The sequence below is a fragment of the Puma concolor genome, chromosome B2 (genome assembly GCF_028749965.1).
Source record: "Puma concolor isolate L17-30 chromosome B2, mPumCon1.1.hap2, whole genome shotgun sequence".
NCBI lineage: Eukaryota > Metazoa > Chordata > Mammalia > Carnivora > Felidae > Puma > Puma concolor.
In genome coordinates this window covers 131736367-131764010 of record NC_141671.1, presented here as the reverse complement: position 1 = coordinate 131764010, position 27644 = coordinate 131736367, and the positions used below count along the sequence as shown (strand labels likewise).

Genomic DNA, 27644 nt, shown 5'->3' with positions numbered 1-27644 from the left:
GAGGTTTATCATCTTCTACATGATATGGGCCCCCATTACCTCTGACCTAACCTTCTACTGCTCCCCCTCACTCACTGCTTTACCCATATCAGTATTCTTCTTCCAAGTTAGGGTTTTGCAGTTATTGTTGCCACAAGAAGCCATAAGACTTGCTTCTTTACCTCCTTCAGGTATTTGCTAAATTGTCATCTCCTCACGTAGGCCTTCCCTGACCAGCCTGTTTTGTTTTTGTTTTGTTAAACATTTTTTAAGTTTATTTATTTATTTGGGGTGGGGGCAGGGAGGGAGAAGGAGAGAGAGAATCCCAAGCAGGCTTCTTGCAGTCAGCACAGAGCCTGACATGGGGCTCGATTTCACAAACCATGAGATCATGACCTGAGCTGAAATCAAGAGTTGGACGCTTAACCAACCAAGCTATTTAGGTGCCCCAGCCTATTTTGAATTGCCGTTATTTCTCCCTCCCTTTACTCTCTTAATGGTCTTTTATCTCTTAAGTACTTTAGTTTTTAATCACCATCTAATATATATTTTATTTGTCTTCCCTTCATTCAAAGATGAACTCCACAAGTGGAACAGGGGAAAGGGATTATGTAGTAGTTACTGACTTTGTCTAATATGCCCTTCTGTTGTTGCCTCCTGACTCACAAAGATGGGTAAGTGACTCGCATCGAGGCAGTTTTTGTATCTTGTCCTTCTGCTTTTCTAGTCCTAGGATGGGCATGTGATCCAAGCCAGGCCAACTGGAATTTTTCCATGGGATTTGGATTTTTTTCTGCTGGAAGTGGCAATAAATAAATAATTCATATCTTGTCATGGATCCCCTTAACTGTTAACAAACCATTAGACGAAAGATAAGTACAGCCATACACTATAATACCTTTGGAAGACTTACAAAAATTGCCCATATACTAGGTTACCAAAATGTGTGTATATATATCAGAGAAATAGAGAGGAAAACAAGAAAAATTTAAGTGAACATGATATAAAGTTCTATATAAATTAGCTTTAAAACTTTTAGTGATTAAGATGCTAAAGGTTATTTTGACTTGGTTTGCCTGTCAGATTGATTCTTCCTAATGTTCATGTAATAGTTACTTCCATGCTACATAACTTCCACAGCTCAGAAAGGTAAAATAGATATATTGATTTATATAACCGTCGTTAAAATGTAATGGCCAACACAAAACTTTTAAAATATTGTTAGGAGAATAAATGTAAAGTCTACAAATAAGATTTTAAAATGAACTGTCTACTCTAACCAATTGGACTTGCCCTGAGTACAAAAATGATTCAGTATTTGGGAATCTTCTGGAAAAACTACACCATATTAATAATTTTTTTAAATGTGAACTTAGAGTTTTGTGGGACATTTGACAACATTAAACACCCATTTCTGGTCATCCCTTAGGAATAGTACTTTCTTATTTTGGATATAAAATATTTGTTTTGAATCTTAACACATTTATTAATAGCAAAGGTCACAAACATTTCCATCAAAATCAAGAGTAGTGACATGATGTCTGCTAACATGGGTAGTAGAAGTTCTAGCCAGTCAGTGAGACAGACAAGTAACAAGTATAGTTATTAGAAGAGGAGAGAACGCTAAAATCTGTAGGCAATATGATGATAGACCTATACAGTTCCGAAAGTGAATTATGAAACTTTTAGAATTAATGCAATTACATAAAGTAGAGATGATACGTATACATTTAGTGGCAATAATTGGAAGCTTAAGATAATAGGTTCATTTCTTATGGCTAGCAAGAAACTGACATACTGAGAATAATGCAAATAAAAAATGTGTATTTTCAGAATTTCCTACAGTAAGTATATGTAGCTTTGTTACCAGAAAATAAGTAGTAAGGTCTTAAGAAAGCTGAATATATTTTCAGTATTTAGAGGTAAGAAAATTCTGTTGCAGGAGCTCAAGCCCAACTGAGTTTTGTTTAGTTGTAGGCTTTCCCAGATAACTCAGTAAGGGAATTTTAAATGCTTGATTTGAGAACTTCAGTTAGATGAAACATGATTAAAAAGCATCCAAAATCTCAATCATCTATATGTTTCTAAGTATTACAGGGAGAAAAACTAGGTTTGAAATTTCTTCTAAGAACATACTTCATTTTCTTTTTCAATGGTTTGATTAAAAGCTCTTAGGTAAAAATGAATAGATCTTGGTACTTTTAATAAATGGCTCATAATACCATTTTGTTACTGAGGACTTGGAGTGTTCTATCATAATTTAGTTCCAAAAGCTCCCTTTTTTTTTAAGAGCTATAAATTAGAGAGCAGACAGCATGGAGAGCACAAATTTTAGAATGAGTGTAACCTGGCTTGAATTCTAGCTGTAATGTCAGTAAGTACATGATTGTGAGCAAGTTAACCTTTCTTAGTCACAAGTTGTCTTTTATAAAACTGAAATAATAATAGCTATGAGGATTATGAGGATTAATTGAGGTGATAGACCTGGTCATTAGCAACATTCAGTAACAATCCTTTAATTCTATATTTTTCAGTATTATAATTTGAGATACTAGTAATTATTTTACAATGTACTTTATAGAGAAGGCAGCCTCTTATTATTTATATCCCAAATTTTGAAAACTTCTCTATTTCTGTGGAAGAGAAAATGACTAAGAGACATGGGCTGCTCTGTAATGTGACCCCAGACAAGTCACTTTTTGTAGTTTCTGAGCTTTTTGGTAATATCTATATCTTAGTGATGTGGAGAGGATGAAATGAGGTAATGCAGATTTTTCAGTACTTATTTGTAAATATAAAGCACTAATACAAATGTAAGCAATTGGAACTTCAAACTGAGGGGACTTTCATGACTTCCAGCCATGAGGTAGTAACAGGAACTTGATTCATTTTCCAGCCTTAAACAACCAAAAAACAAAATGGAACCAATAAAAGCCCATAAAAATTTAAAATAGGTTTTCACACATTGGGCAACTAGCCGTATACTATCATGAACGCTGAGAGAAGGAAAACAAACGATGTGCCCACGGCCACAGTGTAAGAAGAGGAAACCAAACACAGCTCAGTGGTCACCATGAATTGAAGTAATAGAGTTGGGAATTCAGGGAGGCAGGTGCCGCTAGAATTTGTAGGACAGAGTGCCAGAAAAGAGAGTTGCACAAAGAGAACACGGAACACTGGAGTCTTTAGCTGAGTGCTGATTAGTGCATGCATGTAAGAGAAATACCCAAGGCTGAGAAAAGAACCACTAGGAAGGCAAATGTAGTTCACAGCATAGGGAAGAATGTGTCCCAGCAGAGTAGAAAACCCTTTGTAGTATAAGTGGCATAAAGTGGAGTACTCAGAAGGGTATTGCCTCAGTAGTAAGGGAAAATTAGCTCTAGAGTAAAGGTTGCTTTGATCCTTTCTTTAAAAAAAAAAACCCTGGGGGCGCCTGGGTGGCGCAGTCGGTTAAGCGTCCGACTTCAGCCAGGTCACGATCTCGCGGTCTGTGAGTTCGAGCCCCGCGTCGGGCTCTGGGCTGATGGCTCGGAGCCTGGAGCCTGTTTCCGATTCTGTGTCTCCCTCTCTCTCTGCCCCTCCCCCGTTCATGCTCTGTCTCTCTCTGTCCCAAAAATAAATAAAAACGTTGAAAAAAAAATTTAAAAAAAAAAAAATCCTGAAAGTAAAGCATTAAAGAGGAATCATAAACTTTTTTGGTAAAGGAAAAGATAGAAAATATTTTAGGCTTTACAGGCCATATGATCTCTGTTGCAGCTACTAAGCTCTGCCATTGTAATGTTAAAGCAGCCATAGACGATACATAAGTGAATGAGGATGGCCAAATTCTAGTAAAACTTCATTTACAGAAATAGGCTGTGGGCCAGATTTGGCCTGTGGGCCACAATTTGCAGACTCTCCATTCTTAAAGGTCAAATTGTTTTTAGTAGTTTAACTTCATCCCAGAACAAAGCTCAAGAATATTTAAAGAAATACAAAATATCTGGCACCTAAAAAGGTAAAGTGTGCAGTATCTAGTATTCAGTCAAAATTTACTAGATATGTCAAGAAACAGGAAAATTCATTGGTGAAGAGAAAAATAAGTCAATACAAATAGACTCAGATGATAGATTTTAATAAAGATATTAAACAGATTTTTAAAGATTTAGTAAACAGCTTTACTAAACAAAGATATTAAAATAGTTATTTTATACATATGCTCAAGATTGTAGAGGACAGAACTGGTTTAAGGAGAGATACAAAATCTATAAAAACAAATATACAAGTTGAACTTCTAGAGGCAACATAAACATCTGAAATGGAATATACACTGGATAGGAGTAATAGACCAGACACTGAAGAAAGACTTTGTGAACTTGCAGATAAAAAGCATTAGAAATTACACAAAATAAAACACACTGAAAACACCACATCAGTGAGCTTTGGGACAACTTCAGTCAGTCAAATATATGTATAAGTGGAGTCTCCAAAGGAGGAAGGTAATAGAAAAAATATTTAAAGAACTAATGGCTGAAAGTTTGCTAAATTTTATGGAAATGATAAGCCCACAAATCTTAGAGGTTTGGTGAATACCAGCAGTTACCAAAAAAAAGGAAGAAAATTACATCAGAGTACACCACAATCAAATACTTTAAAACCAATAATAAAGATTTCAAAGGAGAGAACAGGACACTATATACATTTAGAGGAACAAAGAACGACAGTAGACTTTTCACCAAAAGCAATGCAAGCCAGAAGACAGTGGAACAACATAATTTAAGTAATGAAAGAAAGGTAGTAAAAGACTGTTTTAGTCCTGTAAAAGCTGAAAGAATTCACTGCTACTATACCCACACTATAAGAAATGTTACAGGAAACCATAAGGAAGAAGGAAAGTAATACTATATCGAAACAAAGAACATCAGAAATGAGTAAATATATAAATTTTTTTTCAACTTAAATATTTTTTAAAAAGATTGTTTTAACCAAAAATAGTAACAATGTAGTTGAGGTTTATAACATGTAAAATGTATTGACAACAATTGCACAAAGGTCAGAATTGGAAAAATTGAAATGTAATACAAACCTTTTATACTCTATGTGAAGAGGTATAATATCCCTTGAAGGTACATTGTGTTAAGGATATGACTGTAAAGCCTAAATCAACCACTAAAACCTCAAAAGAGTTATAAGCTAAAGGAGATAAAATTAAATCAGAAAAAAATAGTCCAAAAGAAGACAGAAAAGCAAAGGAAAGGGGAAATGGAGAACAGATAGGACAAATACAAAACAAACAGCAAGATGAACATTTCAGCCTACCTATATCAATAATCATATTAAGTAGAAATGGTTTAAACACTCTAGTTAAAAGACAGTGAATGTCAGCTTAGATTTTTTTTTTTTTTTATAGAAAATGAATTAACTCTATGCTGTCTGCAAAACAATGTACTTCATATAGCTAAAGACACAATTAGGTTATAATGTAAAGGATACAAAACAATAATACTAACCTTTTTTTAAGCCTTGACTTAAAACCTCTAAGTAGAAATGAGAGCAAAAAATACTGCCAGGTATAAAGATGATTTTCATAATGATAAAGTGCTAAACTGAAGACATAATCTTAAGTGTTTATACACCTAATAATAAAGTTTTACTATACATAAAGAGAAATAGATAAATCCACAATTACAGTCAGATTTCAATACCCTTCTCAATAGATGATAGATCAACTAGATAGAAAATCAGTAAGGATAGAGAAGACTTGAACAGCACTGTCAACCAACTTGACCTAATTGACATTTATAGAGTACTCTACCCACCACGTTTAAGTACACCCAGAACATTTATTAAGATGGACCATATTCTAGGTAAGAAAATGAGTAAATTAATTTTTTTTTTAAATTCTAATCATACAAAGAATATCTCCTGCCCATAAAGGAATTAGTACAGAAAGGTATCTGGAAAAATATTTTCGAATGTAACAACACACTTCCAAACAACCCAGGAGCACATTCTAGGCCATACAAGGTACTTTAAGTTTAAAAGAATAGAAATTACACAAAGTATGTTCTCAGACTACAACAGAATTAAACTGCAAGTTAATAACAGAACAATAGCTGGAAAATTCTCCAATAGAACACTTCTCCAATAAATAGCACACTTCTAAATAATCCATAGGTCAGAGAAGCCTCATGAAACCTTAAAAATATTTTAAACTAAAAGAAAATACAGCTTATAAAAATTGGGGGTAGGGGAGGAAGCTAAAACAGTGCTTAGAGGGAAATTTATAGTATTAAATGCATGTATTAGAAATAATATCTAAAATCAATAACCTAAATTTCCACTTTATGAAGCTAGAGAAAGAAGAGCAAATTAAACTGAAAGCAAGTAGAAGAAAATAAATAAAAATTAGGGAAGTCAATAGAGTTGAAAAATAGGAAAACGAGAGAAAATCAAAACAAAAAATGGTTCTCTCGACAAGATCAAAAAAATAAAACTATAACCAGATTGGCCAAAGAAAAAAAGAAGACCTAGATTACCAGTGTCAGTAATGAAAGAGGGTTCATGACTACTGATCTCATGATATTATAGGGCGAATAAGGGAATACTACAATCAGTCTCTGCCTACAAATTTGATAACAGATGAAATGGGAAAAACCAAAAAACAAAAAACCCCACAACTTTCCAGAAAAGAAAATGCACCCGGCCCAAATGGTTGGGCTGGTGACTTTTGCCAAATAACCCATGTGACAAAAAATGAAAAAGGAAATTGGAAAGTATTTTCAACTGAATTGGAATGAAAACATATTTCCAAATAACTAGGATGCAACTATAGCAGTGCTTAGAGGGAAATTTATAGCACTATGTGCCCATGTTAGAAAAGAACAGTCTCAAAGTAATGGCTGAAGGTAAGGGATTGTCAAAATTGTCTTCAAATTTGTGGATGTCTTTTATTAAACATGTTTGTTTCATGTTGGAGGAGACAATACTGGTGGTTATAAAAAGGCAACTCTTGGCCCTTCGTAGGGAAGCAATAACCATTAGACTTCCCCTGCTGGGAGCTGAGTTTCTTTAATGAGGCATGTTCCCTTAGATATACTCTTAATTTTTTTTTTTTTTTGTAAGTAATCCCTGGGTGGGGCTCAAAGTCACATGTATATCAACTGAGCCAGGTGTCCCTCCCTTAGATATTCTTAAAAGCTCTTCCCAACTATTAATTTCTGAGATAAATGGTAGTGAAGTAAAAAAGCATATATATTTCTCAATGTTAATAGGCTATACATTAACATGCACATTTAAACTGATGTATTATATAGTAGGTAATATAAGAATGACCAGTAATTTTAAAAATCACAGAACTGTAGAATTAGAGCCTTAAGTGGTGTTTAGTCAAACAGCAGTGGCCTCAACTCCCTGCCTCTTTTAATATATTAAAAAAAAAAAAAAATTTTTTTAAAGGGAAATGCATTTAAGTTTGCAAATAAACAAAAGCAGTGCATGAGAACTAAGGTACTGAAAGGCATATTCAGAGTTCAGAGAAAATTTCATCAAGCTCAGGGACAATCACTAACATTCTAGATGTGATTTTGTACTAGGTAAAATGTTGGATAAATGTCACTTCTCTCCACAGCCTTTTCTGGCTCTACCAGACTTAGTGGCCACAGTATTCTGTACACTCTGTACTGTAACATCTACATACTACCAACTATCGATAAGGTGTTATGAAAAATGAGACCAAGAGTTTAAAAAAAAAAAGTTTACCGGTTATCACTGGCAGTCTTTGCCTGTGCTTAAAAAGTCCATCTGTTTTCTTCTAGTGAGCAGAGCAGTGTGAGGGTCAAATGAAATAATATACGTATTCTTTGAAAACTGTAAAGCACTAGCTCTGTGTAACAAATATTCCTATTATGTATTTTTCTCTTCATGTGGCGACTGTCTGCATTTCTGCCTAGCACCAATACATTCTTGCTTAAAATAGTTAAATGGCAAGAAGTAAAGCTGATTGTACAAAAAAACCACATTGCTGCTTTATAACAGACAGGGATTTTCTTCAATCAGCTTTTTAAAACACAATTCAATTAGTGCTTCTATTTTGTGTAGTAGCTTATCTTTTATGACAGTTTGATCTGGGTTTATTAGTTGGCCACCTTAAAATATTAGATGCGAGTGGTAAATTTTTAGTGCTAAAGAGAGCTATGTAATCCAGAAGCTGTAAGTTAAATTTTATGTCTTTTTATTGAAAAGGAGACATGTTTTTCTCTTTTGACAAGTTTTACATTGGTTTGATTTTCAGCACCATTGATAATAGGTACTGTTATTAAGCATTTATTATATGCTAACACTGCTTTAGGGGCTTTATACTAGTTATTTGATCCTTCACAAACCCTATCAGAAGATATTATTTATGTCTTACAGATGAGGAAACTGAGTGTGCAAATACTAAGTGCTTAATTTACACAGTTACTAAAAGGTGACACTAAAATTTAAATATGGATCTGACACCATAATCCATACTCAAGCACTGCGTCCTTGAATGAGTGGGCCAGTGCTTTGGGCTTAGGAGTAGATTGTGATTATTTAATATAGTTATTGTGAGAGAAGTTCGGTGAGCAGTTGTATGCACATATGGTAGCTACATGCAGTGGAAACTGCGTGCGATTGAGAAACTGGATACTTCACAGTGACTCTTCTCCTTACCAGTTCTGTGACTTTGGCAAGTCAATTTATTACCTTTCTTAAGCCTGTTTTCCTCACTGAAAAATAGAAACTAATAAAACCACCTGTCTTCATCACCACCATCAGGTGGTTGTGATGAAGAGCAAATTGATGTTTGTAGGTGCTTTCAATGCTTTTGAAAGGGTATACAAATGAATTGATGGGTGTATTTTGTCATTTGCTATAGACTTTCATTTAAGTAGTAAATTTTCTGAGTGCTTTTTTTTTTTTTTTTTTAATTTTTTTTTCCAACGTTTTTATTTATTTTTTTTGGGACAGAGAGAGACAGAGCATGAACAGGGGAGGGGCAGAGAGAGAGGGAGACACAGAATCGGAAACAGGCTCCAGGATCTGAGCCATCAGCCCAGAGCCTGACGCGGGGCTCGAACTCACGGACCGCGAGATCGTGACCTGGCTGAAGCCGGACGCTTAACCGACTGCGCCACCCAGGCGCCCCCTGAGTGCTTTTAAAAAATAATTTGATTTATAGGAACTTAGTGAGTTTCCAGAGCAGCTCTATTGAATTTAGAGTGATTACATAAGGAAGTTCTACTCAAAAGACTAGCGTTCTTCGATGAGATACTTTGTTTTTGAGGAATGGTTATTTCACAATACCTCGTAATGGAATTCTTGACGGATATTTCTGTCTCCATTTTGGAAGAGTAGAAAGACAGAGAGGCCCAAAGTAGATCAGTGCCAGAGTCAGCTTTGAGGTTCCTAATATAGCTGTCACACTGTGCCCACTAGGAAGCTACCTTTCCTGCGCCATTTAGACTTCTGTATTTTCTAAGCTCATTTCTGTCCCAGCTTGAGAGAAAGTGAAAGTCTTCTCTTGGAGGGCTGTTCAGTACCATGTACAAAATGGCATCTTTGGCAGTCAAATGAATAATCAGTGAACGGATCCCCCCCGGTCAAACTGAAGCTCATAAGATGGGCACGTGGGAAGGTTGTGTTCTGTGTCAAGGAATGAGTTCTCCATACCTTTCATTCCAATATTGTTTATTTTCTTTTTGGTTTAGGAATTTTCAAATTTAACCCATCCACTCCCATGTTTCCTCGGGATTAGTGACAGAAATGGAAGGGGGTGCAACAAAACGAATGCATTTTGTTACAGGCTTTCGTGAAGGTTGTGTCAAAGAAGCGGCTCAGAATTCAGTGGGGACTTTAGAAACCTTTTAATCAAATCTGTTCAACAGAGATAACCAATCAGGAGAACCCATCTTCCTCTAGCCCCTCTTACCCCCGCCACCCCCCACCCCCAGTCCTCTCACTCCCACAGAGCTGCACAGGGCTCATTCACACACAGACTGTCACATAGGGGTTTGGATTAGCGGTTTGGGTGATTACTCCATTCACATCAAAAGCTAACCCTTCTGTCTCTGTTCACGTTTTTTGTTTCGCAAACAGAATTTACGCAAACTGACTCTTTAGGTTGTGTGGCCTTCACTGGAAATGAGGCCTTGAAGGAAGCCCTAGTAATTACAGCTGTAAATTCACCCTATGGTGGTAGTTTACTAGGTGTGAACCGAGAAGGGCTGCCCACAAAGCCATGTTCCTATCATCATTAGAACTATTAGGTTGAGAATAAAATGTACCAGTAGTTTGGGTACAGTGACACGAAAGAAATTGCAGATTAAGTGAGACCATTGCTTGTGGGGTTGCAGGATGGAAAAAGAAAGGGAGAGTGAGCAGGCGAAGTTTATTTATGGAATGTCAGGGGGCCATTGAGGCTCAGCAGGCCCTAGAAGTGGAGGACTTCCCTCGGTGCTTGTTTTCTCCCTCTGACCTTGGATGAACTAGCGAGCAGTATATTATGCCGGGCGATTGTGCTGGTTTGTCATGGTTAGCATTCTGGACTGTCACTGGAATGTAGGAAACGGATGAATTTGAATTGAACCATGAGGTGGTCTGCCGGGCCCTCTCCTTGTCTCAAGGAAACCTGTCGCTGTTTGTCTGGGCCTGGCCTGATGGAAGCAGTGGAGGGAAAGAGAGGTGGGCCTTTGATCTCTTTGTTGCAGCTGCTCCCTGGGAACTCGCTGAAATCAATGCCCTGTTTTCCTGAAGGAATGAATGGCTCTGCCTAACTAGCTTTGTGAAGCTGTGGGGGAATTCACTGCCTCTGTTTATTGACAGCTGAAAAGGAGCACATGGGGTGGGATGGACCTTCTTGTGAAAACCAGGCGCAGGGAAAATTAGACCTCAATTTAACACAGAGGAATTTGGAAATTCACCCCAAAGGAGACGGTGGTTTCTCATGCTTACATTAGAATTACTCGAGTTTGGGGCTAGTGTGTAATGAACAATGGAGGTTCTGTCACAACTGTGTTATAAGTAGGAATATGGTATGCATAATAAATGATGTTAAGTAGAAGTTGATTCAACACCCTCCTTCTATTTTAAACACAGAAGTAGAGAAAGACAAATATTACCCATGATATAATCGAGTAATTCTTTTATTTTTGCATTCAGAAGAAGAAGAAAAAAACTGACACTTGAAATCAGCATTAATGTAATATTACTGAGTATAAAGAATGTCATTCATTTATGTTCCAGAACATCTTTGAACTTTGTATCTAAATTTCACTCATGCTGCCCATTCCTGCTGCTCTGGATAGTGTGCGTTGTGTGGAAATACATTTATTTTTAAAAACTTCTATTTGAATATTGTAACTGAAAGTCTATGCGAAGCATAAATGAAACTAATAGACCACTATTAGCACTTGCAATTAACGCATTTCATAAATCCTAAAATTACTACCTAACTTTTGAGAACACAGCAAGGAAAAAAATCTTGAGTTTATCACAAGGAAACATCACCATACCTTCTTTTACATCTCCCCTCGCTTGCTTGATTTCCCAGGAAGAATTTATGGCGTCTTCCTTTGGCCCTGAGCCCTTTGTGCACACCTCTATTCTCGCACTTAACACATTGCCCTGTAGCTCTTTGTTTAGGTGTATTCTTTTAGCTGGAAGTAAAGCAGCTGTGTCGGATTCATTTTTATATCTCCAAGCCCAGCAAAGCTCTTGGCTCAGTGAATGCGAGCTGCATGAATGGGGATTGATAGCTCCCTGTACGTTAGTTTGAATGTAATTACTTATCCAGGCTTCAACTGCAAATACTACGTTTTAGGAAAACTTGATTGATCTATTGTTACCTGATTGGTGCTATGGCTTTTTAAAATCTGTGCTCTATGGAGAATTTCATTAAACACTTTTTTGATTTGGCAAGTTTGTTGAGCAGTCCATCAGCCTCTGAACAGGAAGCATTAAAAAAGTGGATGGCATTGTCCTTTTTAAGTCTAAGCTCTGTTGTCTAATATTCTTTCCTAAAATTAAATCTCAACACAGGGTTTACGTATTTTCAGTATAATGAAAAAGCTTTTAATTTCGAGTTTTGTAGACTTCCACTTGACCACATTTAGTGATGGAGATGGATAAAGCTTCCATTTTACATGATTTAATTCTATGATGTAATGTTAAATAATGCAAAACAAACCATCCTTTGACAGTTTATTTAACCAGATTTTACCACTGCTGTATGTTATGAACCCCTTATCAAAGGAAGCCAACACCTTCATTTGTCAGTGAAAAGTGTAAGGGAAATTTTGAGTCTAAAGGACTAACTGCTATGATTTCACAGGGACCCTAGAACAAGCCCAATTCTGAGCTCTTCGCAAGTTAAAACCTATTTCTTTTTAAACCACAGCTTTAAGTGGGAAATAGTTGTCAACATTCTTTGGGAAACAACATCTTAAAATCGTAATGGAAAAATTTAGTAAATGGGGATGGGGGGTGGTAAGTCATCACAGAAGTACGGTAACTGGCTAATATTTTACTCTCCGTGATATTTTTGTTTTTACCACCAAGATTATTTTTTAAAGAAATCTATTTGGTTGTCTGTTTTTGATTAAAGGTAAGGGTGAAGTTTAAACAGGTTTGCAAATGGGCGAGTTGCGGTAGGAATCTTGTAGAGGAATGGGTATTTGTATGGGTCATACGAATGTGGTGGACTCAGCAGTTTGTGATTCTGCTGAGATTTCAGATTTCTTACCAAATAGGAAAATTACCATGGCCTTGATCATCGATAGACTCTCGCCCCCATAAGTATTAACTTGTAGATAAGAAAGCAGTAAGCATAGCACTTAGGTTTTATAACTTGGCTGCTCTACCCTCTGTTTCTGGAAGTAATTTCATGTGACATCATACCAAAGTAGGGAGGGGTAGAGGGTGGAAGGAAACATAGGAAATCAAACCACACTTTTTCATTTTAGCAGTGAGGCATATCTTTGTCCACATTGATAGAACTACTTACAGGCCAAGGAAATAATTTCAGTAAGAATTGTGTTCTAGCTAGGTCTATAGAATCAGGTAACTCCAACTACATGATCCTCCATAAAAGCGCCTTTTCTCAGGCCTGAAGAATGCTATAATGTCTGAGAAGAATAATTTCAAATAATGTGAGTCAAACCTCCAAAATAGGTTTGGGGATCAACACATATTAGGTGTTTGTATTTGCGCGTGTGTGTTTATCTCCATAAGCAAACTTCCTTGTAGAAAGACACCAGATACTTCCCTCTTAGATGGCTTCCTGTCCATCGAGACTGACCAAATAAAGCAGCCCTAATACAGGCTTATCTAGTCATTGAAAGGGAAACATCCTCCTTCTTCATTAGATTGAATTACAGGAAAGACTGTTCTGAAATACAGATTTAAAATTACCTTCATTGGGTATGCTTACTGTCAACAAATTCCGCCTTTCAGGCCTCTCTTCTCACAGCAGCCTTGTCTTCAGGGGGTAAAAATGGAATCAAGGAAAGGAGTTTTGTTTGTTTTGTTTTTGGGGTTTTTTTGTTTGTTTTGTTTTGGTTTGGTTTGGTTTTTGGTGTTTTTGGTTTTTGTTTGCCTGTGCTTGTTTTGGGCCTTTTAATGATCTTTCCTTGCTCCTTAGAATATTCTCCTCTCCTCCCTACTTCACCTTCAGTCCTGCTCAGGGGCTGGTTTCCTTTTCCCAAAGGATAGGGTTCACGTGTGATACTTTTTAAAAGGTTCTGAATATTGTCTAATTTCTGCCTGAGGCTGTGAGGTATTTTCACTTGAACTGAGGCCTCTGGAATATAGTTGCAAATACATGCTTGCTCCTTGCTTACCAGGCAGTACTGTTAAGCACTACTCAAATTAATTCATCTAATCCTCAAAAGGCTCTTGTGCCGTAGGTACGGTTATAGTCTCCATTGTACAGGCGAGGAGGACGAGGCAGGGAGAGACTAAACAAATTGCATGAGGTTTCTAAGTGGCTCCGGTGGCACAAGGATTTGAATCTAGGCATTCTGACACCAGAGCCCATGCTCCTAACCATATCACTGCACTGCCTCTCTAAAAGTAAGACTCCTGTAAAACTTAAAGGCACACGTGTCTCTGGAAGGCTGGAATATGGCACTGTGGCGTGTTGACGAAGAGACATGTTTGATCTTGGCATACCTGGACTAATATTCTGTATATAAATGTCTACTTACTTAGTACCAGTGTGGTTTTTCTCCATGCTTTTTTTTTTTTTCCTAACCTTTTGATTTCTCCTCTCTCCCCCCACCCCCGTTCTAGGCTTGCTCTCACGTCTGATGTGGCCTCTGTTTCATGTCACATCTAAAACTTCTCTGTACCTCAGACTTAAAAAGGTAAGTATGTCTCTGCTAAGCCCTCGGACTTCTGCCCAGTCTGCTCTCCCATGGTCAGTCGTGAGTCTGTATTCTCGTTCTTTCCTATGGTAGAGCACACACCAAAGCCTTCTGCTTTCTCCACGGTAGAGGGGGTTATGTTCCCGAAAATGCTTGCTCTCAGAGAATTTGCACTTGAGGAACTTGAGGCTTTGAGGGAAAAATAAGGTTGAGGGATATGAAAACCTATTTTTCACTGTTTAGAAAAAAATCAGGAGAATATGCCAAGAACTATCATTGATACTCATATTAATTTAGAAATAAGGGATATTATACAATTGCTTTTTATTTGTCATGACTTGCTCACTAGAAATTTGTGATCTCCCTCTCTGACATTTTCAAAAGATGTTTTAAAATTATCTTAAAAACAGACAAATACATATGGGGGGGAGAATTTGGTGTGTTAGCCTTCATGTAGAATCATACTTAATCTGTTGCCTTTATTACAATTCAGTTTCTAAATCATGCTCTTAAAACCATAATATGAGGTGATTCTCCATTTGCATCTATTCTGTCCGGATTCCCTAAGTTATGAAATAAGTGTGCTTCTAAATCCAGTGTTTATTTGAGAGAACTTATGGTTGGCAGGATCCTCAGTATTTATCAGGCGTTTTTATTTCTTATCATTCCCCATCATACATATGGAGATTATAATTTGTTCTAACCACCTATTTCAAAATAGCAACCTCTAATTGCAGCCTTAAATTTCATATCCAACATTTTGATGGTTTTTCCCTGTAACATGTATTAATTTTCCGTGTGAGCCCATTGCCTTCCCCCCCCTAACGCTACCCACCCACTGTTTTGTAGCTTTGGTGCTAACAGTGTTGTTTAACCATAATTCTTGGCCTCTGTCCACACTTTTTGTGTGTGTGTGTGTTTTTTTTTTTTTTTTTGCAAAATGTCCTTGACTGTAATATGCCATATTTTTTTTATTCCAGTGTTCTTTGTAAGTTTTATTACATTACATCTTACACTTTTTTTTTTCCCTAAACCCCTCACTAGATAAGTCACTTCCCAATTTATTTTGCTCTTGGGGCTAACTTCTAGAAGGTTATCCACAGCTGCCTGAGGTGGAAGGCCAGAGTGAAGAGAATGTTAGATGTGTGTGTGTGTGTGTGTGTGTGTGTGTGTGTGTGTGTGTGTGTGTGTGTTTAAATTCCTGTTCTCCAAATGATTCTTACTGAAACCAGTCCACTTCCCCACCAACACATTCAAAAAGAACAATTTAGCAAAATCCAAAAATGCCAGAATCACTTCTGTATATCCTTAAGTGACTTTATAGTACCTGTACAACCAATTCATGCCAATTATAATGGTTTTCTCTAGTTAAACATGATATTACCATTTAAAGCACAGCAGTAATATCACACTGCTTAAGAATTCAGGAATCTTTCAAAAGTACACAAAATCTACACAAAACTTTGTAGCGTGCAGGAAATAATAGAAATTTATTTTACAAGCACATGTTAGGAAATGAAATCATGTCATGATGGTCCAAATGAAGGAAAGGTTATGGAAGTGAATCAATAATTTTTATTCTGTCACATATATTGCATTCTGAAACAAGTTACTAATGTTTCCTAATCGTGAATTTACCCAGTGTGTAAAGTCCTTCTTAAAACTTACAACAGGCCACCCATCTCTTTTGCACATACACTTTAGACTCTGTATGAGTCTCTGTGCTTCTGTAGGTACATACATAATATGTGATCTTGTAACAGCTCTGGAAAGTACATAGATGTCGCCAAAAAGGGAAGTTAGGGAACTTGCGTGGGATTCCATACCTGGCAGGTAGCAGAGCCAGTCATCACCTGGTCTTTGCGTTATACCACACCATTTTTCTATGTTGTATCTAGATGAATACCATCATTTAATTGACCCTTTTTTTTTTTTTAACTAACTGTAGGAACACATCCTCGTGTTAAGTAGAGTATGCTGCTGACACAGTAGAATAAGGGAGGAGTGGTTAAAATACATTATTGTACCACTTTTAGGTAAGAAAAGTTATCTAAGAATTATTAAAATTTCTTTGTTTTCTGACTGCTTGGACAAACAAAAGGTTAAAATTAAGGCAGTTCAGAGATGAAGGGAGTTGGGGGGTGGTCATAATATAGGATAGTATTAAATATAAAAATAGTAAATAAAGCACAGTTTATCAGTATGTTTAAAATAGCTCTAGGAGTTATGCATGTTTATACTTTAACAAAGTGTACTTTATTGGGGGAATAATTTAATTGGTCCATTATGTGGCATTTACCAAGGTAATTTTTTCCTTTTCGTTTGAACACAGGAATTAAAAGTGATTCATAAAACACACACACACACACACACACACAATCAACATGTAAATTAGAACCACATTAAGATGATCATCATTTTATGTTGTTTCCCTAAAATGGTTCTCTTTTGCCCTGTATGTTCAACTCAGAGTGCTGTGACGGTGTTGTTAGTTCTGATTCACGGAAGACTTAGAAGTCCCTGTGAACGGCTTTATAGAGCAACTTCAGCGTGCAGTTATTGCGTTTATTCTTTCTGTGCACATTTTTTGGGTTTTGGGTTTCTTTTCCCCCAAGGGAATTACTATTATATTGATTTTAGTGTATATGATGGTTAAATCCAGGAGCATAATCTGTACATCTGTCTGAGGTCTCTTTGGAGAACATAAGCCCGAGCATACTGCTTTCCTGATTAAAAACTTTCAGTGATTCTGATTAGTCAGGACTCTTGGTTTTAACTGACGGAAACTAATGGGACCTTTGAAGAATTCCAAATAGCCAAGTCATGTCGTGTATTTGCGTGCTAGAAGAATCACTCTAGCAGCAGCATTGTGATTAGAATGAAGGGGGCCACTCCAAAAACAGAGACAGGAGCCCGAACGGACCTAGATCTCTAGCACGCAGAAATGTCCCTTTGCACTGACCTAGCTGCTCAAGCTCTTTACTCACCAGACTGGTAGCGAGTTTAAGGGAGCCACATGAAAGTTGAGTTTGGGCCCATAAAATGGTCTAGTCCTCCATTCTCCAGCATATCTCCCCACCTTCCTCCTACCAGGTTTTTAGGCACCACAGTTTGGAAAGCAGTCTTCTGCATGTGGTTGCCCACACTGGGTGATGGGGGTTGGGGATAGGTCATGTGAATGTTCATGAACTGCTTGTTACTCTCTTCCCTTCTGGGCCTCACCTATCTGGTGTGAGAAGGGAAGCAATTGTCAGCAGAGGCCAGAGTGGCCCCATGCTGTGGTTGCTTTGCTTTTCCAACCCTCTGCCTGCTGGCTCAACATACCTAGCTTCCATGTTTCCTGTGAGTTCTCTTCTTAGGTACAATTTAATATGAAATTTTCCCCTTCCTTACAACCAAAGCCAGGAGGGGGCACTGTCTTGGCACACTCTGCATCTATGACAGAGCACTTGCTCCCTAGGCAACTCCCCCTCTCCCAGTTCCGTCTTCCCACCGTCTGTGCCCCACGTTCTCGGCAGACTTAGTGGGCATCTGGGTGGCAGGAATATGGGGCTCCCTGGTTGCTGATTCTTGTTCATCTGAAGTTCTTCCAGCCAGGGCTCTTTGTTCTAAAAACTCTGATCTCTGCAGGATGGATGGTATATCTTGGCTTATCTAGAATCCTCTCCAGTTTTCATCAGGGCTTTCGGAAACCTCTTCTGAAGGTCTCAGATATTCAGCCACAGAACTGAAATGGATGGAATGTGCTTTGAGAATGTGTGACTAGTTTCAGAGTCTGAACCCCTCTTAGACGTTTCACTTGGTGTCACAGTACCCCAACATGTTTGAATCAGCAAATTTGTTACATTAAGAACTTATAGCCTTTCCCCTGGGGGGGAGTCTCCTCTCCCGAAAACTCCTCAGTTTGCCACACAGTCTCATTTCCATCCTATGGAAATCAGCCATCCTTCTCCTGTCCCACTTGCTGACCTGGGTGGGAGGCATGGCCAGGCTTGGGAAGCAGGGATGTCCTGTGCTTCGAGACCAACAGCACTGGGCTGTCTCTTTCCTCTTCCTGGTTGACATTGTTACTTCCTTTGGTTTTTAAGCAATTCAGAGTTTAAGATAAAGGCCTTAAAGACAACTTTCTCTGCCTCTCCCTTTCTAGGTATTTGCATAGGAATCAGAGGAGTTAATCTTGTGAGTAAACTCTCAACATCTGCACAGTTTCCTTCCTTCCTTCTTTCTCTATCCGCCCCAGGATTCTAAAGCACAGGACTGCCCCCAGGTCACCACTGCCTTTGCAGAGACCACACTCCTGTCTGCAACAGGGGGTGGCCTTTTTTAAAAAAACATTCTGGCTCCAGTTTTAGCAATTGAGGCTAGTCGATAGCGCAGATACGTATGAGTCTAAGGTTCTTGGCGCCTTATGCAGGCACCCCGCGAGTCTGAATCTCCCTGCACAACTTCAAGTATGCAGGAAATCTTCCTTTTTTTTTTTTTTTTTTTTATTCCCTGTAACTAATTCAGACTCCAGCCCTCAATCTGCTAACCTACAGGGAAATTTCATCTCAGTCATTTTTAGGTGTTTCTCCTTCCCCCATGGGGTATGTTCTAGAATCCAGAGATTACCATGGCACCTGGTAGGTAAGGGACTGGCCTCTGACCTTTTGTGTATCTGCCTCAGGACTGAGTAGAGGCTGGAAACCGTGCCACGGGTCTGGTCTCCCAGAGCACATCCCACACTCTTGAGGGCTCTGCTCACCGCCCTGGGGAACAGAGCTGTGCAAGGGACGCCTGGCTGGTGCTGACAGATCTCCTTCTCTTTTACAGGCCCCGGGTTGGGGGGTGGAGGGAGAGAGAGGGTCTTTTTCTCACCCTTGTATGTGCCCTCTGCTTCTCCAGTCTCAGGAGTCAGGCAGAATCTCCTCATTGGGTTTAGAGGTTAACAAAGACAAACTGCCTGTGCCGTCATCTGGGCTCAAATACAAGGAATTACAGAGCCTGCCACCTGTTTTAAATGAGCTAGAAAGAAAAGCTGTTGGGAGGACAAACAAAACGAAATTCCAGAGTTGTCCTGCCGTGCTGATTTGGAGGCTGTAATGAAGGCAAAACATCGCCCAAACAGTGGTAACTATGGAAATTAAGAGAAGGAAACAGATTTGAGAGACAGTAAGCTTGCAGAATCTGTATAGCTTAGTCAGTGAGAAAAATCTAGTATGACTCCAGAGTTTCTGACTTCAGAGACCAGGAAGTAACACAGTAAAGAGACTGACCTGTTGATAATGTGGACTCACACCACACACTCTGGATGCAGGTCTCAGCTCCACTGCCTGCTGGTCATGTGAGCATGAGCAAATTAGTGCAACTTTTAAGCCTCAGTTTCCCCATAAGTAAAATGGGGCTAATACTGCATACTCATATGGTTGTGAGCATGACTAAAATGGTCATGACCTTCTGAGCATCCAGTAAATGTTAGCTATTATTATGTGGTGGTGCCAGTAGCTAAAATCTGTAATACTAGAGGAGGAGCCCCTGCTTTAGGGCAGGTGACCCTCGGGGCTGTGAGCTAGCCAGGCTGAGAGGTGGTAGATGGATTCATCTGGACTTGGAAAGAAAGCTCGGGATTGTAGACATATTTGGGAGACCTTTGCCTCCAAGGAGTAGTTGACACCTTGGGGTATGAATGTGGTCCCCCAGAAATGGTGCAAGAAGGTAGAGGGGCAGGTGTCAGGCCCACAAATGTATTCAGACATCGCCCCCCTATGTCATCTTTAAACTGACTTCATTGTTTTGAGATGAACATGAATATCCCGTTTAGGGTCTTTGCTTCAGAGGTATAATCTCATTGTTTGCTCGGTGAAATACAAGTTAGTAGTCTGTAATCTCCCATATTGGGTGGGCTCCTTTCTATCTGGAATTACAGTGTTTAGAAAAACACACACGGACACACCTTTTTTGAAAAGCTTTTCAAAAACAAACCTTGCAATCTTCAATCGAGAGCTGGCTTTCACTGAAAACTAAGACAATTCCCAGTGTTTGGGGCTTTCCCAATTCTTTCCCACTCAAATCATTAGAAATAAAAGAGTCAGTTTGAAGAATTGACTTATGAAAAATCAGGAGTAGCCGGAAGTGAATGAGCTGAAAGTGGAGGAGAATCCCTTTGTTTCATGGGGGTTTCAGTGCAGGCTCAGCAGGCAGCTAAACCAGGACATTCATAGAGAAAAGGGCATGTTCTTAAATGCTCTCAGAGGCAAACGCCTAGAAAGACCTACCATGCCAGCAAAAAGTTATTCTACAAATCATATGTTCTGTATTCAGGAAATTTTACTTTTTGTCATCGAAACATCTGAGTAAGCAGATGTAAACAGATCATTTTCCAAAAAAACATTTTCCCAAAAAACATTTTCCCTTTTATTTAAAACAATGATCTGTTTACTGTGTGCCGATTTCATTCCTAGAAAACTGTGACTTTCCTTGTTACTTTGGAGCCCAGAAACATGTATATTTAGGAGTGTTTTTACCATATACTTTAAATATATATTTACATATTATATATTAAAAGATTATATATACATGTGTATATATACGTATAAAAATATATATATACATATATACATATATGAATGATTAAAGCCCTTTTGTCAGATTTGAAATCTAAGTTCTGACCTGAAAAGCAGTCTGCAAGGAGCATCCTGTCAAACTTAGATGTGTTATTTTTCCTGTCTCTTCTCTGCTTTATTAAACTGTCACACACCGCGCACGATTTTTCCCCAGGGCCACGCATGCTTTCGGGTTCTCTGTTGCATTGTTAACTATTTAAGCGTTTGGCTGGTGCCGAGATGGCAGGTGGGAGAGGCAGAGGAACTTGGCCTCCTCCCCGCCAGAGTTCTCCTCTTTCACTAGTGCTGCTTACATTGAACAGCTTAAGAATAAGCTCCTATGTGAGCCCTCGGAGGCCAAGGAGTATTGTTGGATTCAGAAAGGAATCGCTTTCTTTTAGTGATCATTTGAATATTTCGACAATGAAGCTAAGCCACTCCACTGCCTGGTTTGCGTACCTCGTGTCATGTGCGCCCTTCCTTGGGAAGAAGAGAGCCCTCGCCTCTCTGAATTTGTAAATTGGTATTGTCCGTTGGTGAGATGAGTAGAAGCAAAGGAAGAATCCTCCAGAAGAATTTTACTCTCTTGCTCAGTGTTTTTTTAAAGCTCTTAAAAAAAAAATTAATACAGGCCTTTGTAGACCACCCAATTAAATCACCATGATAAATGGTGGGTATTTTGAAAAGAGAGATGGGCCATGAGATGATGTGTTGAAGTGTTTATACATGCAAAGTGAGGAATACATTTAAAACAAATTCTCTGGATAATTCAGAGGTCCTACTCACCCCTGGTTTTTTCCTGAATTGTGATGGGTTATTTTTCAAATTTGGTTGTCTAAAAATGATCTTCATTTTTCCATTTTTAACTTAAAAGGAATGCTCTCCTACAAAATAAACAGACATAGCTTTTTTTTTTTTTTTTTAATCAAACTAAGAGAACAGGCGACCAAGTGAATAAACCACATAGGTAGGATATAATTGGCTTTGTTTCATAGTAAGCTTACCTTTGTGCTGGTTAAGAAAATCCTAAAAAGCTTTCCCCCTATGAGAATTGACTGGTTGGAATAGTCCTAAATTGGAAGAAGCCAAGTTTTGTAATTAATTGGTGAATAGAGATACTGGTTTCCGAATGCTCACCAGAGATCAGTGGTACAAAGCTGGCCATGGACTTGGCTCTGGAGAACTTGGTGAAAACATGAATGCCCAGTGCCAAAGTGATGTTACAGCATTCTTTGCTGCTTTGTGCTGTGGCCTTGGAATCTGTATTTTTAAAAGATGTCTCTGGCAATTCTAATGCATAGCCAGGTTTGGTAACCACTGAATTGTGTATTCAATTTGGAGACCTCAGCCTTTTCACCATCTGATGAATCTATATGTTTATTTGAAGCTTTTGTTGAAAATGAATGCCTGCTGGTTATTGCTTTTTTCAGTTCACAATTTGTTTCCGGTTCTGTTATTGCATAGATTTGCATACCTGTTTTATAGTATTCTAATACTGTTCCTTTAAAAAAAAATACCATTTCCTCTCTGTGCTCTTTTGAATATTTGATGTAAACAATTTCATGTTTTGTTTTGTTATTTTCCCTACTTGCAGAAAGTAGGGGAAAACTCCAGGGTTTTTCTAACCCAATTGTAATATAAATACTTAAAGATCTTGGTCAAGGTAATATAAGATTGAAAATCCTTTAAGTTACAGCATTATGAACTTCATCATACCTTTAAAATATGTCAGATGAGCTAAATGTTTAAGACTTTGGCCAGATGGTCGATCTGAGACATTTAAAAATTAATGGTTGTGTGCTTGTTGAGGTATCCTACTACAGGATTTTAACACTTAAAATTGATCTGTGAATGAAAATGCGTGAAAGGGCAGTCAGAAATCTCTGTCAGTCATCAGTTGTGTGTATGTGCTCTTGAAGTCAGGCTCAAGCTGCAACATGATGGGGGGAAATGTTTTCCTAGCTTCATTCACTGAAGGTGTGCAAGATCTCTTCTTACAGGTTTGAGTCGTCAGACAAACTTCCGAGGGGACTCCATGACCACCTGGAAGCTGGTGTTTCCTGTCACCGAGTAGGTATGCAAACAATGAAAGCTTCTTCAAATTATTTCTGCCTGGGCATGTTTATTAACAATTACTTGGAAACACATAGTAAAATCAGTCAAGGAGATTCAAGGTACTTCAAAAAGCTTCTAGTATAGAGGTGCCTGGGTTGGTTAAGCATTTGTTTCTTGATTTCGACTCAGGTCATGATCTCATGGTTTGTGGGATTGAGCACAACATGAGGCTCTGTGCTGACAGCGCGGAGCCTGCTTGGGATTCTCCTTCTCTCTGTCTCTCTCTGTCTCTCTCTCTCTCTCTCTCTCTCTCTCTCTCTCTCTCTGTCTCTCTTTCTTTCAAAAACAAAGAAACATTTTTTGTTTTTAAACTTTCTGGTAGGGAATAAATACATTTCTGCCTCAAACTGCCAAATACCTTAGAACAGAATTCTTCTAACCTTTTGTTTTTTGAGGAGCATTAGTATGCTGTACAATTCAGGGAATCAGATGATGCAGTCAGCAACTTTTCATATCCTCTACTGTCCCCCATCCACGGACTGTGGTAATACATACAAATCTGTGGAGTTTTCTGCGGGGCGCCTTGTGAGCTCAAAAGTTTTAAAGGTACCTTGCCCTAACTTGTGTACCTGAGAAAAGTCCTCTTTGTGGAACATGTTAACTGATTAGCTTGAGGACAATGCTGGTCACATACCAGTGGCACCAGGGGATCCAGTCACAGATAACAAGGCTTTACTTGGAAACGCTGTAGTAAAATGCTGAAGTCCGCTGCTCATGCAGACAGTGTAACTAGGAAGGATGACGAGGTATGAGTAGGAAGAACACTCAGCTTAGCTCAGACCATCTGGGTTTGGCCTCTGGTCATCCTCGTCATTATTGTCAATAATGGTATTGAGGGAAGCTAACACTTCTGGGACACTCACTCTGTGCTAGGCACTCTGCTTGGTACAGAACATTACTTGCACTATCTTGTCAGGGCCTATGGACAAACAGGGTAAGTCTCTAAACCTCAGTTTCTTCATCTGTTGGATGGGTATAAAGGTGCCCTTCTATCTAGCAGGGCTGACAGAGGGCTTTAGGAGTTTGACCTAGAATATCGTTCTGCTAGGTAGTATTTTGGTTCCCTTTGAAATATAATCTGACTGAATGCTATTTTGACTTATTGGCCAAGACATTGAAATTCATCCCAACGTGGCCAATATATCTACTAGGAACTGTGCAAGGCACTAACAGTTCCAGCAAGGGCGGGGAGGGGGACTCTTGCCATTGTGTCTTCTGTATACCGTGTGATTGACGTTGGAGGGCTGGGTTGGAAGTTGGGCGTGATGACCAGGAAGACCCTGGAATGCGTGGGCTCTGTGTCGGTGGTGAGTCTGTGGGCTAAAGAAGGTAGGGGGTGGCTGCCACACCAGGCAGTGCCTGTCTCAGGCTGACCTGGACAAGCCCGGACAGGACGGCCAGTACAGTCGCTAGGCAAGGGGGAAAGGAGGAACAACTTGGGACATCGCTACAGGCTACTGGGAAGGAGCAGCAAGCATGCGGCCGGAGAAATTGGGCTCATTGTGAGCAAGGTGCCTGGCCTCCAGGGGCCGGGAGCACAGAACCGCACACTGAAGCCCCTGGGATGGGCTGTGGGCTGGACCACACATGTGGATTACGAGGACAGCTACTTAGAGAGTTCACATTCCTCCCCATTGAACTGGGTATGATTGTAATGGTTTGTTAAACAAACAAAGGACCTAAAGCTGTGAATGGGGGGAGAGAAAAGACTTAAGGTGAAAAGGAGAGGCGGCCCTGCTTGCCAGTGTTCCTCTCTTCTGAAGCTTTCGCCCCCATTTCCCCCGACATTCCTTTCTCCCTTTCAGAGAGGCCAGTGCAAGAACTGGGACAAGTTGCCTTGTCTGTCCAGAGCCCGCGCCTTTTAAAATGGAAACCCGATGAAATGTGTATCATCTTAAAAAGAAAAAAGTCAACAACTGGAATCATTTTAAAGGGCCAGTGATACATTTTTTTACATTTCAAATTAAGTATTTCTGGATGAACAGTTTGCTCTGCATTGTTTGGATCTTTTGGATGTGATATGGAAAGGGAAAGAGAAAATTCTCACTCTGGCATTGTGGGGTCATTCTGTCTGATAAATATAGGGCATGTGTCCTCACAGGTGGGCAGACACCCTTCTAGAAGAAGGAGGAGTGAGCTCCGGAAGAGGTGTGGCGATTTTACCTTTTTCCCTTAAGTATGAAGACAGGTCACAGTAAAGTGAGTTCTGGATGCTCATTTGTTGAAAAAGCTTAGGGGGAAAAAGACTGTATGCTGTCATTTGTCAACTGCATTGTAAGCAGGGTGCTTTACATTTGTGTCCATTTGGGTAATCACATTTGGTCCCAGGCTCATTGTGTGTAAAAAGAGCCAGGTAGAATTTCCGAATAGTACTTTTAACTCTGCTGTTCCCCCAGGGTAAGGGAGTTGCCCCTGGTGGAGAGGAATAAGTGAGTACTTGTGAGGCTTTTCCTGTGTGAAGGAATCCGCTGATGGAAACATCCTCACTTTCACCGGCCCCCAGCTCCTTCTAGGACAGCCCCTGTTGTTCCTCTGCCTGCTGCTCAGGGCACTGCCTCCTCCCTTTATCCTCACACCTGCCTTCCTGCCGGACTTCGGGCCAGGCTGCCCCTGTGCTGCTGCAGGCCTCTGCTTAGTGTTCTTCCCTCTGTCTAAAGGCCACCTCGCCCTCCTCATGTGCTCCTAGGTTCGCCTGACTGGCCAGTATCAAAATTTAGCAAGTACAGACTTTCAGAAAGAATGAACTGAAGCCATGTCTAAGTCTGCCACCCAGAGATACTTTGCTGACACGTAGGTACCTGTTTGCAGGCCTCTTTCTGTTTATTTAGAGATAGTGCTGTTTCAGGATCAAATAGTCCACCTAAGTCATGAGCATCTTTTCCAGACCTCCTGTAGCTTTTATGTTGCCCTCAAGAGATTTTTAACTCATGGATCTGGCTTCCCGTCATCAGTGTGACTAGTATGCTTTTCTTCTTTCTTTTCTCAGTGTAAGCTTTTACCCTCACACACTTCCTGGGAAGGGACCAGGCTTTTCTTTTCCCTAGAATGGTAACCGTATTAGGACAATAGGCCCTGCTGCTAATTAGGTAAGTTTTGGTTCCTCTGCGCCCTCCTCTTAGAGACCCAGGAAAAGAGATCACTGGCTGTCAGCTGTAGAAGCATACCCTAAAAAGGCCTAGCGGCCTGGCGCAAAGGGTGGTTGGGAGGGAGGAGGGGGATCTATTTTCAGCTGTCAAAAAAGAATAGTCCCCACCGCTGACTTTAATGACTAGAAAATCTTCTCCTAATCCCAGAAGCTCTCGTCTGGATTTCAGGACTGCTGTCCGCTTCTCATCCCTACCATGCTACCTGGAGTTCGTTAGTAGTCTTTGTGAAATCAGGTCTGTTCCATCTATGCTTGAGAACCATCCCTGGACCTCACACTGTCTCTCTGTATACACAGACTGTTCTGCTTGTTTGTGGACATTTGATGTTTCTTCCTAAATGTTTGAATTTAAAAATATCATGTATGTGGTGGGGAGAGGAAGGGAGTGGAAGATTTAAGTACCATGCACAGTGACCCATTCTGGGGAAGTGCTTTGGCCCTGTCTGGGGAATCCCGAGCTGTGCAAGCCCCCTTTCCCCCCCGCCCTTCCCCCGCCCCTTTACTTGCCCTGCCCCAGCTTCAGAGAGGGGCCTCTGCAGTGATGGATCCTGGCTCCCTGGTCATCAGTCCTTTTCCCCATGGTAGTGTGGCTTCTCTTCATCTTCTGTGGCTCTTTGAGGCTCATGTTCCTAGGCTTCTGCCTTTTCCATTGCTGCTTGGGGCTTCCTCCTAGTCCAGCTGAGACAGAGTTCGAGTGGCATTTTCTACTTACTTCTACACTTCTCTTCCCACCTTCTTCACCCCATTCCATGTAGACTCAGAAGGGTTAGCCTTGACTGTTAAATAGGTTAGATAGATTTTCAATCTGCCAAACACAATATAACAAGGAAAGGTTCCCACCTGTAAAGAACCTACTTTCTTTTAGTACACTGGGCAACCAAAGACTTGAGCTATTGGGGTCCTTACAGAAGCCAGTAGCCAAAGGGTGTCATTTGCTGTTAATTTGGTCTAGAAAAGTGCCTCAGCTCCTCCTTCATGTCCTAGGTCTCCTCACGAGCCTGAATGCCCATTAGGCACCAGGAGATTCAAGATGTTTGAAACCAGTGCTCACTTCGGCAGCACATATACTAAAATTGGAGTGATACAGAGAAGATTAGCATGTCTAATACTAAGGATAACATGTCCAAAACTAAATTCCTGACGCATATGTTTTGCTGGGCTTTTCTTCTGGGACTCCTCCTTCCTTTCCTTCACCACCGCCACAGTCACCTCTTTCCTCTGATGACCTCACCTAAATCCTAATCTAACCAGTCTGTTTACTGTCATTTCAACCTACCCTCTCTTCTTTCCAGGTGACTGTTATCTCTTCTGAGATGCGGCAGAAGCTAAAATGGCCTCACTACTCCTGGTCTCACCAGTCTCCAATAGATCTTCCATATCTCTGCCATTATTATTGTCACAAAATATGATCTGATGACAAGTCCACTGCTTATAATGGGTTCCTGTTGCTCAGCCCCC

General features: G+C 39.7%; 1 protein-coding gene and 1 non-coding gene across 17 annotated transcripts in view; both read left to right on the top strand.

Annotated features, from left to right (window-relative positions):
* The window catches only part of PLAGL1 (PLAG1 like zinc finger 1), a 111337-nt gene that overhangs the window by 67080 nt on the left and 16613 nt on the right, over positions 1-27644 (top strand). For 8 of the 16 annotated variants that reach the window (XM_086708048.1, XM_086708051.1, XM_086708049.1 and 5 more), the window contains 2 exons: positions 14272-14345; positions 18493-23000. The gene's annotated coding sequence lies outside the window, so the exon portion shown is untranslated. Of the gene's footprint in view, positions 1-14271; positions 14346-16293; positions 16382-18492; positions 23001-27644 lie in introns of all 16 variants that reach the window. The other 8 variants (XM_086708054.1, XM_086708058.1, XM_086708047.1 and 5 more) reach the window with 6 other exon arrangements.
* LOC112862988 (U6 spliceosomal RNA) lies at positions 27230-27338 on the top strand. Its single transcript, XR_003223835.1, has one exon. It is a non-coding gene; the product is annotated as a U6 spliceosomal RNA (small nuclear RNA).